General features: G+C 38.9%; 1 non-coding gene across 1 annotated transcript; it reads right to left on the bottom strand.

The window, feature by feature from the left end:
* Positions 1 to 5605: 5605 nt before the first annotated feature.
* On the bottom strand, positions 5606 to 5752 carry LOC134570029 (small nucleolar RNA SNORA17). The gene has a single exon (XR_010084682.1). It is a non-coding gene; the product is annotated as a small nucleolar RNA SNORA17 (small nucleolar RNA).
* Positions 5753 to 16219: the final 10467 nt, after the last annotated feature.

The following is a 16219-nucleotide window of genomic DNA, read 5'->3' as shown; positions in this document are numbered from 1 at the left end:
TCCTTTAACATTTGTACAATGACCTTAAGAAGAAAGTTATTGTAAAAATAGATTTCATCATTTTTTTTTTTTTACAATGTTGAAGTTAAAGTGCAGAGGCTAGTCCAGGGTAACGTAAAGCAAAATAAATATGTTAAAAGTGATAAGTTGCCCACTAACGTGTTTACACTGAGGACAATGTGTGCTGTACTCTCTGCATTGTACACATTATTTATGAAAGCTTCTTGAAAGCAATCCAAACATAATTTTAGAAATGAGACTGTGCTCACATGTGGAACTTAATGAAAGGCATATTAGAAGAAAGTGAGTTATCGCTATAGCGTATCTTGCCAGATTTTCTTCTGGTATGAAGGTACTGGCTGACTGGTTTTTGATGATCTTCATTCATCACATTCCAAGTTTGTTTGATCAAACAGTTGTCAGACATATTTACTGAGCTGCAATATACAGAACTTGAGTAACAGAATTTGGGACTAAATGTCTTCATAAGCCGTGCTTCTGTTCCTCTGCAATGTGGCCTACAGTCAGGGCCGGTGCAAGGATTTTTGCCACCCTAGGCAAAGAAAAATTAGCCGCCCACCCATATGCTCTGCCCACCATGTGACATCACAATGCTCCACCTATATGATTTGCTATAATAGCCAACGCCAGTGCTGCACATATTGTCTTTTCTCTGAAAAGGCATTGTGTTTACATTAAAAAGTCTGCAGGGAGAGGCTGTAGACACCAGATCAACTACATTAAGCTGTAGATGGTTCTGGTGACTATAATGTCCCTTTAATGTGAGGTAAATTAGAGATCAGTGCCACTAATAATATACTAATATACTACTTACCACCAAATGAGTACAAGAGGATGATGATAGGCTCAGGCTACAGTCTGGCTCCACTGGTCTGGTGTTAAAACAGGCTCTCTGGAGGCACTGCTCACAAAAATAAACCACATACAGACACAGATTGTAACAATTAAGGCAATACGGCACCTCCATGTTACAGAGGGCCCGTGCAGGTGCCCTTCCAGTGTCTTTTAGATGCAAAAGAGCATTGGGGTTTTCGGGGCCCACAGCCTCCGCGGCAGTTGAGGTGTCAATGCCCGCCATGTCGGGGGAGTTGTGCACCAGCATCTTGGCTATAGCTTTCTCTACTGAAGCTGCGACTACTGCATTTATTATTGATTGGAAGTCTTGAGAAGGTGGTTGTGGTGAGTCGCTCATATTGGGCAGTATAATCTTCCAGTCTGTGGAAGACAGAATACTGTCAGGTACAGTAGTACACGTGGTGTTACACAGTGGGCCTCCACTCACAACCCAGAAGTCAAACACAACAAACCTTCTTCCCGCCATCACGAGCTGCATTCACAAGGGGATCCTTTTGTGCCAGAGGCTCTCGTGGACATGGACGCGGACATTTCAACTCAGCTGAGCATACCCCTTTCTTTGCATTGTCAGTCGAGTATAACCGCAGGCAGACTGTCTCTTTTCCACAGAATTGGGAAAAGATTTCTGCAGACGCTTGGATCTTCCAGACGATAAGAGGCTATGTCATAGAGTTCACGATACACCATTGCAGAGCGAACATCCTCCTCCCCTCGGGCATCGGCAGATGTCAAAACCATCATAGACGAAGACATTTGCGCTCTCTTCGACAAAGGAGCGGTAGAATTTGCTCCGGACCATACGGGATTTTTCAGCAATATCTTTGTGGTCAAAAAGAAGACGGGAGACTACCGACCCGATTAACTTACGTCAGCTCAATGACTTTGTGGCGTTTCAACATTTCAAGATGGAAGGTATCCATCTCTTACGAGATCTGCTCCTCGCAAACAACTGGTTCACGCATTTGGACTTGAAGGAAGCGTACCTGTCCGTCCCAATAGCACCATTGAGTCGTACATTCCTTCGGTTCATTTGGAGAGTCTTTCATGGGAGCCTGTTTCGTCAAAAAGGCCTATCACAATCGACTAGAGACTAGACATGTGCATTGATTTTCGTACGAATACGATTTCGTACGAAAATTCTAGTTTTTTTCGTATTCGTTTACTAAAACTTAAATAAAGCCCTACAATTGAAATATAAACGAATCAAAAGGGCAAATGCCGAATGCATTACCTTTTCATTTTGTTTTGTTTGTTTAATAGACTCCATGCTGCAGGGAAATCAACCCCCACAGCACTGAGAAATAACAGTGCGCATGCAAATTTGGTCCCCCCAATTATTTATTTAATTAGGGTCCCCACCCGCCACTCATGGTGGGGATTTGGGGAGGACATTAGGTCCCCCCCATTATTTATTTATTTAGGGTCCCCACCCGCCTCTCATGGGCTGGGACCAAGGAAGACATTAGGTCCCCCCTTTAATTAATTAGGGTCCCAACCCGCTGCTCATGGGTGGGGACCTGGATGGGGACATTTCCGCCAGACTTCACACACGTCTTTTAATAATTAAATAAATGATGAATGAGGGCAAGACAGGTTGAAGGGGGTTTGGGAAAATGTATAATAACAAATTTTAATATAACTAATATAATTCAAAATAATGTAATTGAGCTGAGAACATATTACTCTGACCTGTGCTTGGCTGGAGCAGCAAAGAAAGAGGAAGAGCTTTGCCTATCAGGGCTTAATATGGATATGATGCTTGTTTCTGATTGGTTAAAAGTTTTATGATTGACTTGTGCTGCTGGAGGCATAAGTAAAGAAAGTATTGCAAAATACTCGCCTCCTGTCATTATTAAAATTGAGATTACACCCTGTTCCAAATTATTATGCAAATGATATTTTTCTCATTTACCTAAATAATTGATGTAAATAACAGTCAGCATAATTCTCATGTTATCAACTATTAAGGGTACAATTCAAATGTTATTGAACAAACCTCCTAATGATAACAGTATTTTTTTTAAACATAAAAAACTTACAATGCACTGTTACAAATTATTACGCAGAGTAAGTTTCAAAACACTTTATAGGTTGTAAAGAACTAAAAATTGTCATTTGTTGTGTTTGCAGCATACTTACTGAAATCAAAAGCTATTTCAATCAAACTTATAACATTTTAACTTTTTAAACATTTTAACAGGTCACGTTACATTTTAACATAGGACCCCTTATTTGATAGCAGCTTCACATTGTCATGCATGAAGATGATTTTATTACGGAAAGCATAGTTCTTCTTTCTGTACCAGGGAAGAAAGTGGTCAGTTAGAAACTCCACATACTTTGCAGAGGTCATCTTTAGACCTTCGGGGAACCTACAGGGGCCGACCAGCACTCTTCCCATGATTCCAGCCCAAAACATGACTCCACCACCACCTTGCTGACGTCGCAGCCTTGTTGGAACAGGGTGGCCGTCCACCAACCATCCACTACTCCATCCATCTGAGCCATCCAGGGTTGCACGGCACTCATCAGTGAACAGGACTGTTTGAAAATTAGTCTTCATGTATTTTTCTGCCCAATGCAGCCATTTCTGCTTGTGAGCATTGGTTAGTGGTGGCCGAATAGAAGGTTTATGCACAGTTGCAAGACTCTGGAGGACTCTACACCTTGATGTCCGTGGGACTCCAGAGGCACCAGCAGCTTCAAATATCTGTTTGCTGCTATGTAATGGTATTTTAGCAGCTGCTCTCTTGATCCGATGCATGGATCTGGCAGAAATCTTCCTCAATGTGCCTTTATCTGCACGAACCTGTCTGTACTCAGAATCAGCCACAAATAGAAACATAGAAACATAGAATGTGATGGCAGATAAGAACCATTCGGCCTATCTAGTCTGCCCAATTTTCTAAATACTTTCATTAGTCTCTGGCCTTATCTTATAGTTAGGATAGCCTTATGCCTATCCCACGCATGCTTAAACTCCTTTACTGTGTTAACCTCTACCACTTCAGCTGGAAGGCTATTCCATGCATCCACTACCCTCTCAGTAAAGTAATACTTCCTGGTATTATTTTTAAACCTTTGTCCCTCTAATTTAAGACTATGTCCTCTTGTTGTGGTAGTTTTTCTTCTTTTAAATATAGTCTCCTCCTTTACTGTGTTGATTCCCTTTATGTATTTAAATGTTTCTATCATATCCCCCTGCCTCGTCTTTCCTCCAAGCTATACATGTTAAGATCCTTTAACCTTTCCTGGTAAGTTTTATCCTGCAATCCATGAACCAGTTTAGTAGCCCTTCTCTGAACTCTCTCTAAGGTATCAATATCCTTCTGAAGATACGGTCTCCAGTACTGCATACAATACTCCAAGTGAGGTCTCACCAGTGTTCTGTACATTTCTTGCTGCTCTATTACATTGTCTGCCTACCTTTAGGTCATCAAAAATAATCACCCCTAAATCCCTTTCCCCAGATGTTGAGGTTAGGACTCTATCAAATATTCTGTACTCTGCCCTTAGGTTTTTACGTCCAAGATGCATTATCTTCCCTCCTGGAACATCAACCCTGTTACATATCTTAGTATCATCAGCAAAAAGGCATACCTTACCATCAAGACCTTCTGCAATATCACGAATAAAAATATTAAAGAGAATGGGTCCAACTACAGATCCCTGAGGGACCCCACTGGTGACAAGCCCAAGCTTTGAATATACTCCATTGACTACAACCCTCTGTTGCCTGTCATTCAGCCACTGCCTCACCCATTCAACAATATTGGAATCCAAACTTAAATATTGCAGTTTATTGATAAGCCTTCTATGTGCAACAGTGTCTAGGTAAGCAATGTCTACTGCACCACCCTGATCTATAATTTTAGTTACCCAATCAAAAACATCAATCCGATTAGTTTGGCATGATCTCCCTGAAGTAAACCCATGTTGTCTCTGATCTTGAAATCCATGTATTTTTAGATGTTCAACAATCCTATCCTTTAACATGGTTTCCATCACTTTCCCACTACTGAAGTAAGGCTTACTGGCCTATAGTTGCCTGACTCCTCCCTATTACCTTTCTTGTGAATGGGCACAACATTCGCTAACTTCCAATCTTCTGGGACTACTCCTGTTATCAATGATTGGTTAAATAAATCTGTTAATGATTTTGCTAGTACACCACTAAGCTCTTTTAATAGCTTTGGGTGTATTCCATCAGGTCCCATTGACTTATTTATCTTCACTTTTGACAGTTGAAATAGAACCTCTTCCTCTGTAAACTCGCGTGTAATAAATAACTAATTTATCCTTTTTCTTAACTGAGATCCCTCTCCTTAACCCTTTAAATCCGGAGGGCGTACTATTACGTCCTGCAGGAACCGGCTCTAAACGCCGGCGGGCGTAATAGTACGCCCTCGCCATAATAGCCGCCCACGTGGCTGGCGCTAATCGCCCGCTGCAGATCGCAGCCCCCCAGGCAACCCCCCCTGTGGCCGGTGACCGCGATCTGCAGTCTCTGATCGCAGTGACAGGCTGTCACTGCGACCAGTATTCAGCATGTGTCAGCCGATTTCAAATCGGCTGACACATGCGGCCGGCGGCTTTCCCCTTCTGCAGATCGCGGTCGGGGGACTTACCTGGCCCCCCAGGCATTCCCCCTGGGGTCAGTGACCGCGATCTGCTAAGTCTGAGATCGCAGTGACAGGCTGTCACTGCGATCTCAGAGCTCTCTGATCGCAGTGACAGGCTGTCACTGCAATCTCAGAGCGCTCTGATCGCAGTGACAGCCTGTCACTGATCAGCGCTCTGATCGCAGTGACAGCCTGTCACTGCGATCAGTGTTACATGTGTCAGCCTATTGGCTGACACATGTAACTGGCACAGTGATCCCCCTGCAGATTGGAAGGGGGGAGTGCTTGTACCACCCAGGCACTCCCCCCTGTGGTCAATTACCCAATCTGCAGGAGGTGATCACAGTGACAGGCAGTCACTGTGATCACTGATCCTGTGTGTCAGCCAGTGATGTGAAATCACTGGCTGACACTGTCTCTGCCCCCTGTCCTGTAATAAAAATCAAAAATTAGTAAAAAAAAAAAAAAAATGACAGTTACAAATAAAATATACTTAGATCATATATATTATATATATATATATGATCTAAGTATATATATATACACATTTACACATACACGACGTGTATTTAAATATTAATATATATATATATATATATTAATATCAAATTACACGTAGACTGATACTGATTAAATATATATATAATTATTGTTATATATATATTTATATATAATATAAAAAAATATATATGTAAATACGTAAAAAAATAAAATTAAAAAAATATTTAAAAATAAATAATTAAAAAATATATAGATGTGTGTTATTTCGTTCTAACTGTATTGTGATATTAATATATATATATTTATATCAAAATACACATAGAACAAAATAATATATATATCATAATATATATATCTATATACATAAATATATACGTATATATCACTATATATACCTATATATAAATAAAAATATTTTAAAAAAATTATATATATATACGTATATATACACATATGTATATATATACATATATTAATTCTACACATATATTTATGTAATAATTTTACATAATTAGGTATCCTAATTAATTACAATTAGCGGGACCTGCCTGACAACCCATGCCGAAAGTATAGGGAATTTAATTTGCTAGCACTATATTTAACCCTATAACTTTCCAAGACACCATAAAACCTGTACATGGGGGGTACTGTTTTACTCGGGAGACTTTGCTGAACACAAATATTAGTGTTTCAAAACAGTAAAATGTATTACAACGATGATATCGCCAGTAAAAGTGACGTTTTCTGCATTTTCACGTACAAACAGCACTTACACGGACGATATTATTTCTGCAATACTTTTTACTGTTTTGAAATACAAATATTTGTGTTGAGCGAAGTCTCCCGAGTACAACAGTACCCCACATGTACAGGTTTTATGGTGTTTTCAAAAGTTACAGCGTCAAATATAAGGCTTGTGTTTCATTTTTTTCACATTAAAATTCGCCAGATTGCTTACGTTGCCTTTGTGACCCTATGGTAGCCCAAGAATGAAAATTACCCCTATGATGGCATACCATTTGCAATAGTAGACAACCCAAGGTATTGCAAATGGGGTTTGTCCAGACTTTTTTAGTAGCCACTTAGTCACAAACACTGGCCAAAATTGGCGTTTTTTGCATTTTTCACACACAAACAAATACTAACGCTAACTTTGGCCAGTGTTTGTGACCAAATGGCTACTAAAAAAGACTGGACATACCCCATTTGCAATACCTTGGGTTGTCTACTATTGCAAATGGTATGCCATTATGGGTGTAAATTTAATTCCTGGGCTACTATACAGTCTCAAAGGCAACGTAACCAATCTGGCGAATTTAAATTTCAAATGTAACACGCTACATTTGACCCTGTAACTTCCCAAAACACCATAAAACCTGTACATAGGGGGTACTGTTTTACACGTGAGACATCGCTGAAAACAAATATGTGTATTTTATTGCAGTAAAAGCAAACAGTATTTTGACATCCACAGTTAAAATGTCACATAGAACTAAAAAAAATTTAAAAATTCTTTTTTTCTCCCATTTTTTTTATATATTTTTTATATTAAATTATGTTCAATACCTAAATATTTGATGTTAAATGAAAGCCCTGAATAAAATGATATATAATAAGGGGGGATGCATTTAATATGAAAGAGGTGAATTACGGTTGGACAGACATATAGCGCAAATGCCAGGTTTTGTTTACGTTTTGTTCTGTTCACAACTTGTACATTTGGCTGCGGTGTTAAGGGGTTAATTTTCATCTGTAAATACCGAACAAAAATATTAATTAAGGCAGTCAGCTAGACCTTTATCCTCATCTACATACCTTCCTTCTTTTGTTTTTAATCTAACTAATCCTTGTTTTACTTTTCTTTTCTCATTTATGTATCTAAAAAAAGTTCTGTCCCCCTTTTTTTACTGACTGTGCTATTTTCTCTTCTGTGTGTGATTCGGAAGCCCTTATAACTTGCTTAGCCTCTTTCTGCCTAATCTTATAGATCATTATGTCTTCCTCACTCTGGTTTTTTTTATAATTACTAAATGCTAACTTTTAGTTTTTTTACTATTTTGGCCACATCTGCGGAGTACCACAGTGGTTTCTTGAATTTTTTGCTTTTACTGACAAGCCTAACGCAATTTTCTGTTGGCTTCAGTAGTGCAACTTTTAAATAATCCCATTTCTCTTGGACGCCATTTAAATTGCTCCAGTCTGATAATGACTCCTTTACACATATTCTAATTTTAGAAAAGTCTGTTTTTTTAAAGTCTAAAACTTTTGTTTTTGTGTGGTGTGACTCAGTCACTGTTCTTATATTAAACCACACTGATTGATGATCACTGGATCCTAAACTTTCACCTACAGTAATATCGGATACCAAATCTTCATTTGTTAACACTAAATCTAGTATGGCCTCTTTATGAGTTGGCTCCTCAACAACTTGTTTTAGAGACAATCCCAGTAGGGAGTTTAGAATATGGGTGCTCCTGGCACAAGCAGCTATTTTTGTTTTCCAATTCACATCAGGAAGATTAAAGTCACCCATGATGATAACTTCCCCTTTCATTGTCATTTTAGCTATTTCCTCAACTAGTAAATTATCTAACTCTTTAATTTGTCCTGGGGGGCCTATAAATCACACCTACACGAATTACTGTGTGATTACCAAATTCTAACGTAACCCAAACGGACTCTATGTTCACCTCACTAACTTTTATTAGGCTAGATTTTATGCTATCCTTCACATACAGGGCCACCCCTCCCCCTTTCCTGCCTTCCCTGTCTTTTCTATATAAAGAGTACCCTGGTATTGCTATGTCCCAGTCATTTTTCTCATTATACCATGTCTCAGTAACAGCGACTAAATCTACACTATCAGTTGCCATTGTTGCCACAAGTTCATGGATCTTATTCCCTAAACTACGAGCATTTGTAGACATGACTCTAAGCTTATCATTTTTTAACACACTTGCTACAGGCACCTTCTGTCCTTGTTTTGGGGGACAATTGGATTGACGTTTTATCACCCTTTTGCCCCCCTCCTAGTTTAAATACATCCTAGCAAAACCTCTGAATTGCTCACTGAGAACATTTGTTCCCTTTTGAGAAAGATGCAAACCATCTTTTTTGTACAGTTTATTTCCATTCCAAACAGAGCTACCATGAGAAATAAAGTCAAATCCTTGCTCCCGACACCATTCACCAAGCCACGAGTTAAAGTCCCTAATACGTTTCCACCTGTCGTTCTGAGTGTTATGCACAGGGAGAACTTCAGAGAATGACAGTGTGGAAGCAACCTGCCGTATATCATTGGCAAAAACACTAAAAACCTCTGAACCCCCTTAACCTCTGAAACCTCAATGCAAGCCAAGTCATTTGTCCCTAGATGGACAAGTACATCCAATTCCCCTTCCTGCTTTGCTCGCTTAACAATATTACAGATACGTCTCCTGTCTCTGTGAGCAGTAGCTCCGGGAAGACACCTTACAGGACCACCATTGTCCATCTCCACACCTCTTATGATAGAATCCCCTAACAACAACAACTGCTTTCTATAAATATATATATGTATATATATATATATATATATATATATATATATACCGTATTTATTCGAGTATAACGCGCATTTTTTTAAACCGATTTTTAATTTAAAATTAAGGGTGCGCGTTATACTCGAATAAATATACCTTCCAGGACCGCCGGGCTCATTACAAGCCCGGCGGTCCTGGGGGGGGTGGGCAGCAAGCATTTACTCACCTCCGTGCAGCTCCTCCAGCTTCCCAGTGTAAATCTCGCGAGACCCGCGGCCAGCTCTGACGCTCTGACGTCGTCAGAGCTGGCCGCGGGTCTCGCGAGATGTACACTGGGAAGCGGGTGGAGCTGCACGGAGGTGAGTAAACGCTTGCTGCCCACCCCCCCAGGACCGCCGGGCTTGTAATGAGCCCGGCGGTCGGTATTATCGAGCACCCACTCGAATATTTATTCGAGTATAACAACCACCCTAATTTTAGATTAAAAATCGGTATAAAATTTGATACCGATTTTTAATCGAAAATTAGGGGTGCGCGTTATACACGTGTGCGCGTTATACTCGAATAAATACGGTATATATATATATATATATATGTGGGTATGTATCTCTTAAATGTGCGATGATCACGCTTAAGTTTTCGTGAAATATCTAATGTTTTTATACCTCGTCCAAGGCATTAAAATATGTCCCTCTTTTCGGCAGCAGAGAGATCCTTTTCTTCCCCATATTGCATTAAAATGGTGCTCTGCTTAATAATGTGGAACACCCTCCTTTAGTAGTTTTTCCTTAAATTGGGCTCACCTGGCAATCTCATTATCACAGGTATCCGAGACTGTTTTCAGTGATCAAAAGAGCCCTGAGACACAATGCCATCCATGAGTTAAACTGAAAAACAAAATATTTAATCTTTGTGACACTTAAATAGAATTTGCATAATAATTTGGAACAGGGTGCATAAATACACTACGTTAGCATAATCTACAATTGTCAGCCATGCTCTAAATGTTCAGCTATGTTGGCTTTCTGTAGCACCAACCTTCTATTAAATTCAACAGTGACATTTCTAAGTTGTTACTCACTCCTCACTGTTGGGAACATTATAATCTTCCATGTATGCGCAACATCAAATAATACCCATACACAGCCCCCCTCTTAAAGGAACACTCCTAGCATTAGAACTGCTTAATTTATTAAAGGTGGTTAAGATGGTTGAGGTGCTCGTGGTACCTCCCCACCATTTTAGTTTAGCTAACCCCTCCTTGTTTAATAATTGTCCCATACTCATGTCAGACCCCCCTAATACCTTTATATCTAGTTAACACTTTTCCCCAAATTATAAAAATGAACAGAGCTTGCTCTGTTTGCATATTAAATGATAGATAGACCGACAATATAGAAGAACAGACAGACACACATAGAAAGATTCACACATTTTCTATTCCTCACAGCGCAACCAAGCATATAAGGATGGTTAGCCCCATGGTAGAACCACCCGTTTTTTCAAAAATGGGTGTATGGTTAGATACACAAATATAGCACCCCCACCTAGAACCTGCATAGCTCAGGGTTAGTTTAGGGCAGAAAAGTTCCAAGTCTTCAGACACATCCAGTTGAGTTCTCTATGTTATGACAATGGATGTATGGTGATGCACACTCAGAACCTCAGACAGGTCTGGGAAAAAAATAGAATGTTCAAGTATTTAAAGCAGCATTTGCCAGTATGACATCACAAAATGACATCACTATGATATCACAGCCACGAATCCCTGATTCAATATAAAAGGGTCTTCAAAAATCAATAAACATTTGATATCAGTGTAAAAGGAAACATAATTTCCAATCCAGGGTCTTCCCCATCCTTTTATAGAGCATGGTCACTCTTTTTTGTAGCTACAAAGATGTTGATATCTAGACATTGGAGAGACTCCAACCCAATCACATGGACCCATTCAAAGAACCAAATGATGTACCATCTTAATATGGAAAAAGGTCTGTGGTGGATTACTACGTCGTCAGTTAATAAAATCAATGATGCCGTTAACAGGTTAAAATGTTTTCGGGATCAACATTTTTTGGATAATCTTTTCACAACATTGTATTTTATTTTTTCTCTTTCTTACTTGTTTGATTGATTTTTTTTTTTCACCCTGGCTTCCAAACATGGTCTATCTATTATATGTACTAAGGGTATATGTTACTAGTTAGTAATGAAACAATGCAATGTATATGTATGTTCGTCATTTGTGTTATCAATATATGTTTAAAATGTATTAATTACTACTATAACAAAAAAAAACCTCAGTATCCTGAATTCTAAATGATTGCCCCATACTCATGTCAGGCCCTCCTAATCCTTTCATAGCCAACAATCGCGTTTACCCAAATTACAAAAATGAACAGAGCTTGCTCTGTTTACATATTAAATGGTAGATAGACAGACAGGCTTGATAGATGAGCAGACAGACAGGCATAGGAAGATAAGCACATTTTCTTTTCCTCACAGACACATCCAGTCGAGGTATAGTCCTCTATGTTGTGACAACGGATATATGGTGAGGCACTGTCAGAACCTCAGCTATGTCTTTCAGAAAATGGAATGTTCATGCTTTTAAAGCAGCAGTTATCATTATGACAACACAGAATGACATCACTATGATCAATAGACATCTTATATCAGTATAAAATAAAATATAATTTCCAATCCAGTGTCTTCACCATCCTTTTACTGAGCAGTAGCCATTCTTGTTCGATGAATTGCTTTGTTTCTACATTTTAATCATTTGTTCTTGGATCTCCTTTCTTTCCAATTCCACCCAATTATTCCAGTTTGAGATGACGGGATTAATTACCTAAATGATGGCAAAGGGTGCTGAACCAGAGGCTTCCCATGCTTGTTCCAGATTTAGGGTCTCACTTATAACCAATTAGTATTGGGTGGTTTCACCATCAGGTATATTTGTAGCAGACATTTAAATGCCCTTGAATGGACAGATTTAGGGATTACTTATGGCTAACTTTTGCCTTTCGATCCGCTCCACCTCATATGTTTTTTCTTCTCTCAAGATACCCTATGCACATTTTGCAATCTACCTACTTATCATAATATTGCTCTATCTGTACACTTTAGTAGATTCACTTTTTTTAAAGACATGTAGGTGATAATTCCTTTTTGAGGTTCATCTAGTACTAGAGTTTATTGCTACTAACGAGACATGCTGTAACTGCACAGATGGCTACTTTGTTTTTTTTCCCTGTGTTGCACTTCCTATTTAGGGACCTGGTTAAATTGTTAAATTCTTTTCGTTACACATTTCTCCAATATAGCAATTCAGCAGTATATACTCCCGGTGGCGTTACCACTCAGATTTCCTTTTTCTATAAAGCAATGATACAGCAAATTATTTTCTATTCATTATTTTCCCATGCATTTCAGTTACTCCTTTTTAATTATACCCATTGAATGTTATATTTTATATATTTTGTCTACTCCAGTGGTACTATTAGGACAGATCACGTTTTCCTGTTTTCCAATTTACTACTAAAAACGTATGTATGCGTTCATGGGGATTTGGCCATCCAACAGTAGTTGGTGGTTTTTATAAGCAGATGGGTAGATGTAGAGCTGACAAGACTACCATGAAATCATTATGTGTAATAATGTGCTATACACGTTACCATAGCAACGATAGCTAAACCAGTCCTCAAGGACACCAGTGCCCAGAAAAGTGAATTTTCCAATTTCAATAACTAAACATAATGGACAAAGGTGTCAATAAAAGCACAAACTGTCATTATTAACAAATCCTAAATAATTTCAGAGGATTACATTGTACGAATGTCTCAACATTATTGTGGAAGTTTTGTGAAATTTGTGCCCCTATACTACTTTAGACACCAATTTAAGATTCCTTCTGGATTTACAGTCATTATTCTGGATTGTCTTACTGTTTAAAGTTTCTGCATAATAATGTGGAAAATAGTGCCAGCAATGATTCCAGTTACCTTAAGGTTAGAAAAAATGGACAAGATAATAAATATGAACCAATACTTATATTTTCATGTAATTTCTGTTGCAGGTTTTCCTCCAGATATCACAGAAAGTGCATGTAAAAGAAAAAAAAAAAACATAGAACATATAGTGCAGATGGTATTTGTAAACGACAGACTAAGGCAATTATACAAACTTTTTGTAAAGCTCACAAACCAGCTTATAAAGCATTAGTGACTCTCATAGGTGGTTACCTCCCTCACACCAATATTAAGTAGTAGATAAAGAAAACTTTTGTTTTATATGTATGTAAAAACATAAAAAATAGCGTTACGTACATATGCTCTGTTTAGACGCAGTTGCACACATGCAAAACGCATAGACGTGGACAAACAACGTCCCAAAAGTGGGCGGAGCCAGGGTGCTGTGAGATTCAAAGGATATACCACCTCAGCTGGATCCTAGCTATATTTTAAATATGCATTTAGTGAGTAGCTGTAAATTGCTGTATTCGATTGTCTGTAAAGGGATATTTTGTATGTTTTTAAATAGATATGAAATAAAAGTATTCTTTATCTTTTACGAAATATTGGAGTGCAAACATTTATATAAGGATGGTGACCGCTTATTAGAGTCACTAATGCGTCATATACTAGATCTTAATTTATCAGTCCTTGGAAAAGTTAGTGGATTTACAGGGCAGGTTCAAGACATTGCTCTGTCTGGGTCCAAAGATAAAATGTTGCCCCCCCCCCCCCCTGCCACGCACACACACTAAAACAACACTCACCAAAACATGCCCACATTCATTATGTTATATCATGATAATTAAAATAAAAGTAAACTTTTTAAGAAGTGAGATTTTACATGCAAGAGCACCTTCTCTATATTCAAAATGATATGAAATACCATCATATTTAATTCCAAATGACAAACTCCAGTATTAATTTTTATATAGCTTTTTTTAGATAATTTGATTAAATAGCAAAGCAGATTGTCATTAACGAACAATGACAACAACAACAACAATAATGCAATCAGCTATACATCAATCAACTTAAATTTGTGCTTTACGTGCCTTTTTGGATGCAAATATAGACATTTCATCCTTCAGGTCCATAGTTTGAGCTGGATTGTGTTCGAACTAACTAGTTTAAATAGTTTTATTAAATAGTAAAACAGATTGTCATTAACAAACAATAACAACAACACTATTGCAATCAACTATATATCAGTCAACTTAAATATGTGCTTTCTGTTCTTTCTTGGATTCAAATACAGACGCGTTTATAACTACCTTAAAGGGACACTATAGTCACCTGAACAACTTCAGCTTAATGAGGCCGTTCAGGTGAGAACTATAGCTCCCTGCAGCCTTTCATTAAAAGCTAGGAACAGCACCTCCAGTTGCAGTCACTCAGAGTGAACCAGAGGGACTTCTGAGTTGATGGAGGCATAATATGCCTCCATCCACTCAGATCTGCTGTCAGCAGGGCACAGGGCAGCACTGTGTCTCCTCCCTCTGCATGCAGACACTGAACTTTCCTCATAGAGATTCATTGATTCAATTAATCTCTATGAGGAGATGCTGATTGGCCAGGGCTGTGTTTAAATCATGCTGGCTCTGCCCCTGATTTGCCTCTTTGTTAGTCTCAGCCAATCCTATGGGGAAGCACTGTGATTGGATCAGGCTACCACATGTCAGCAGACTGCTTGTTTTTCTGAGTCTAACAGCATGCAGATTTACAGCTTCAGGCTTGAATACAGTAAGATTTTTACTATATTTATGGAAGCATGAGGGGCCCAGGGGGGCTAGATGGTGGTGTTAACACTATAGGGTCAGGAATACATGTTTGTGTTCCTGAGCCTATAGTCATGGGCGTCCGTAGGAATTATTCCAGGGGGGGCATAATTGTAATGACATCCCTGCTTGGTCCCTTTTTGACAGTGTCATGAAGGGGAGGAGCATAGTCATTATCCCATAAAGCCAGGGTGAATAGCATTTTCACAACTATGGTGTCAGGAATACATGTTTGTATTCCTGACACTATAGTGTTCCTTTAAGCAAATTAAATAAACATTCTGGTCACCATAACAACTTAATGTAAATGAAAATGCTATAATGCCAGGAAGCCCCTGAAGCCCCCGCTCTCAAATGGTTTAACCACAAAGGCTTCCTCCAGCTCCAGATTTCCAGGTCACTCAGTGGTATTCGGCTTCTGAAACAGAGTGTCAGGAAGTGCAGATTGAGGTCAGGCAGGGGTGCTACAGATTGGCTAGAGTGGTCAGTTGATGCTCTAAGCCAATGGCTAGATCCCGGTTCATAAAAATGTTTAACTTTTTTATGAATGGAAGCTACTGATTGGCTTAGAGTGCCAGCTGACCGCTCTAGCCAATCAGCGACACCCCTCCTCAGCGGCCCTCTGTGCTTCCTGACACTCAGTAAATAAAAGTGAACACATTAACACTGATATTTTTTTACCTTGGGAGATGAGAAGATCCAAAGTTTCCCTGCCAGGCCCAGGTACCAAAGCCTTATTATGTGGTGTCCAGAATAAAGTGGAGGGTTCACTTCACTTGTCCTTCCTGCTCCAATCTCCTTTTCTTCTCCTTCATTTGACAAAGTCTTCTTTTTCTTCTGACACTGTCTTCTCTCCTTCTTGGCTCCTTCTGCTCCTTTACCTTTCTGCTACTTTCTGCTTATTGTCC

This window comes from Pelobates fuscus, chromosome 7 (genome assembly GCF_036172605.1).
Source record: "Pelobates fuscus isolate aPelFus1 chromosome 7, aPelFus1.pri, whole genome shotgun sequence".
NCBI classification, from domain to species: Eukaryota; Metazoa; Chordata; class Amphibia; order Anura; family Pelobatidae; genus Pelobates; species Pelobates fuscus.
Note: the sequence above shows the minus strand (reverse complement) of the source record. Positions and strands in the feature narration are given on the sequence as shown.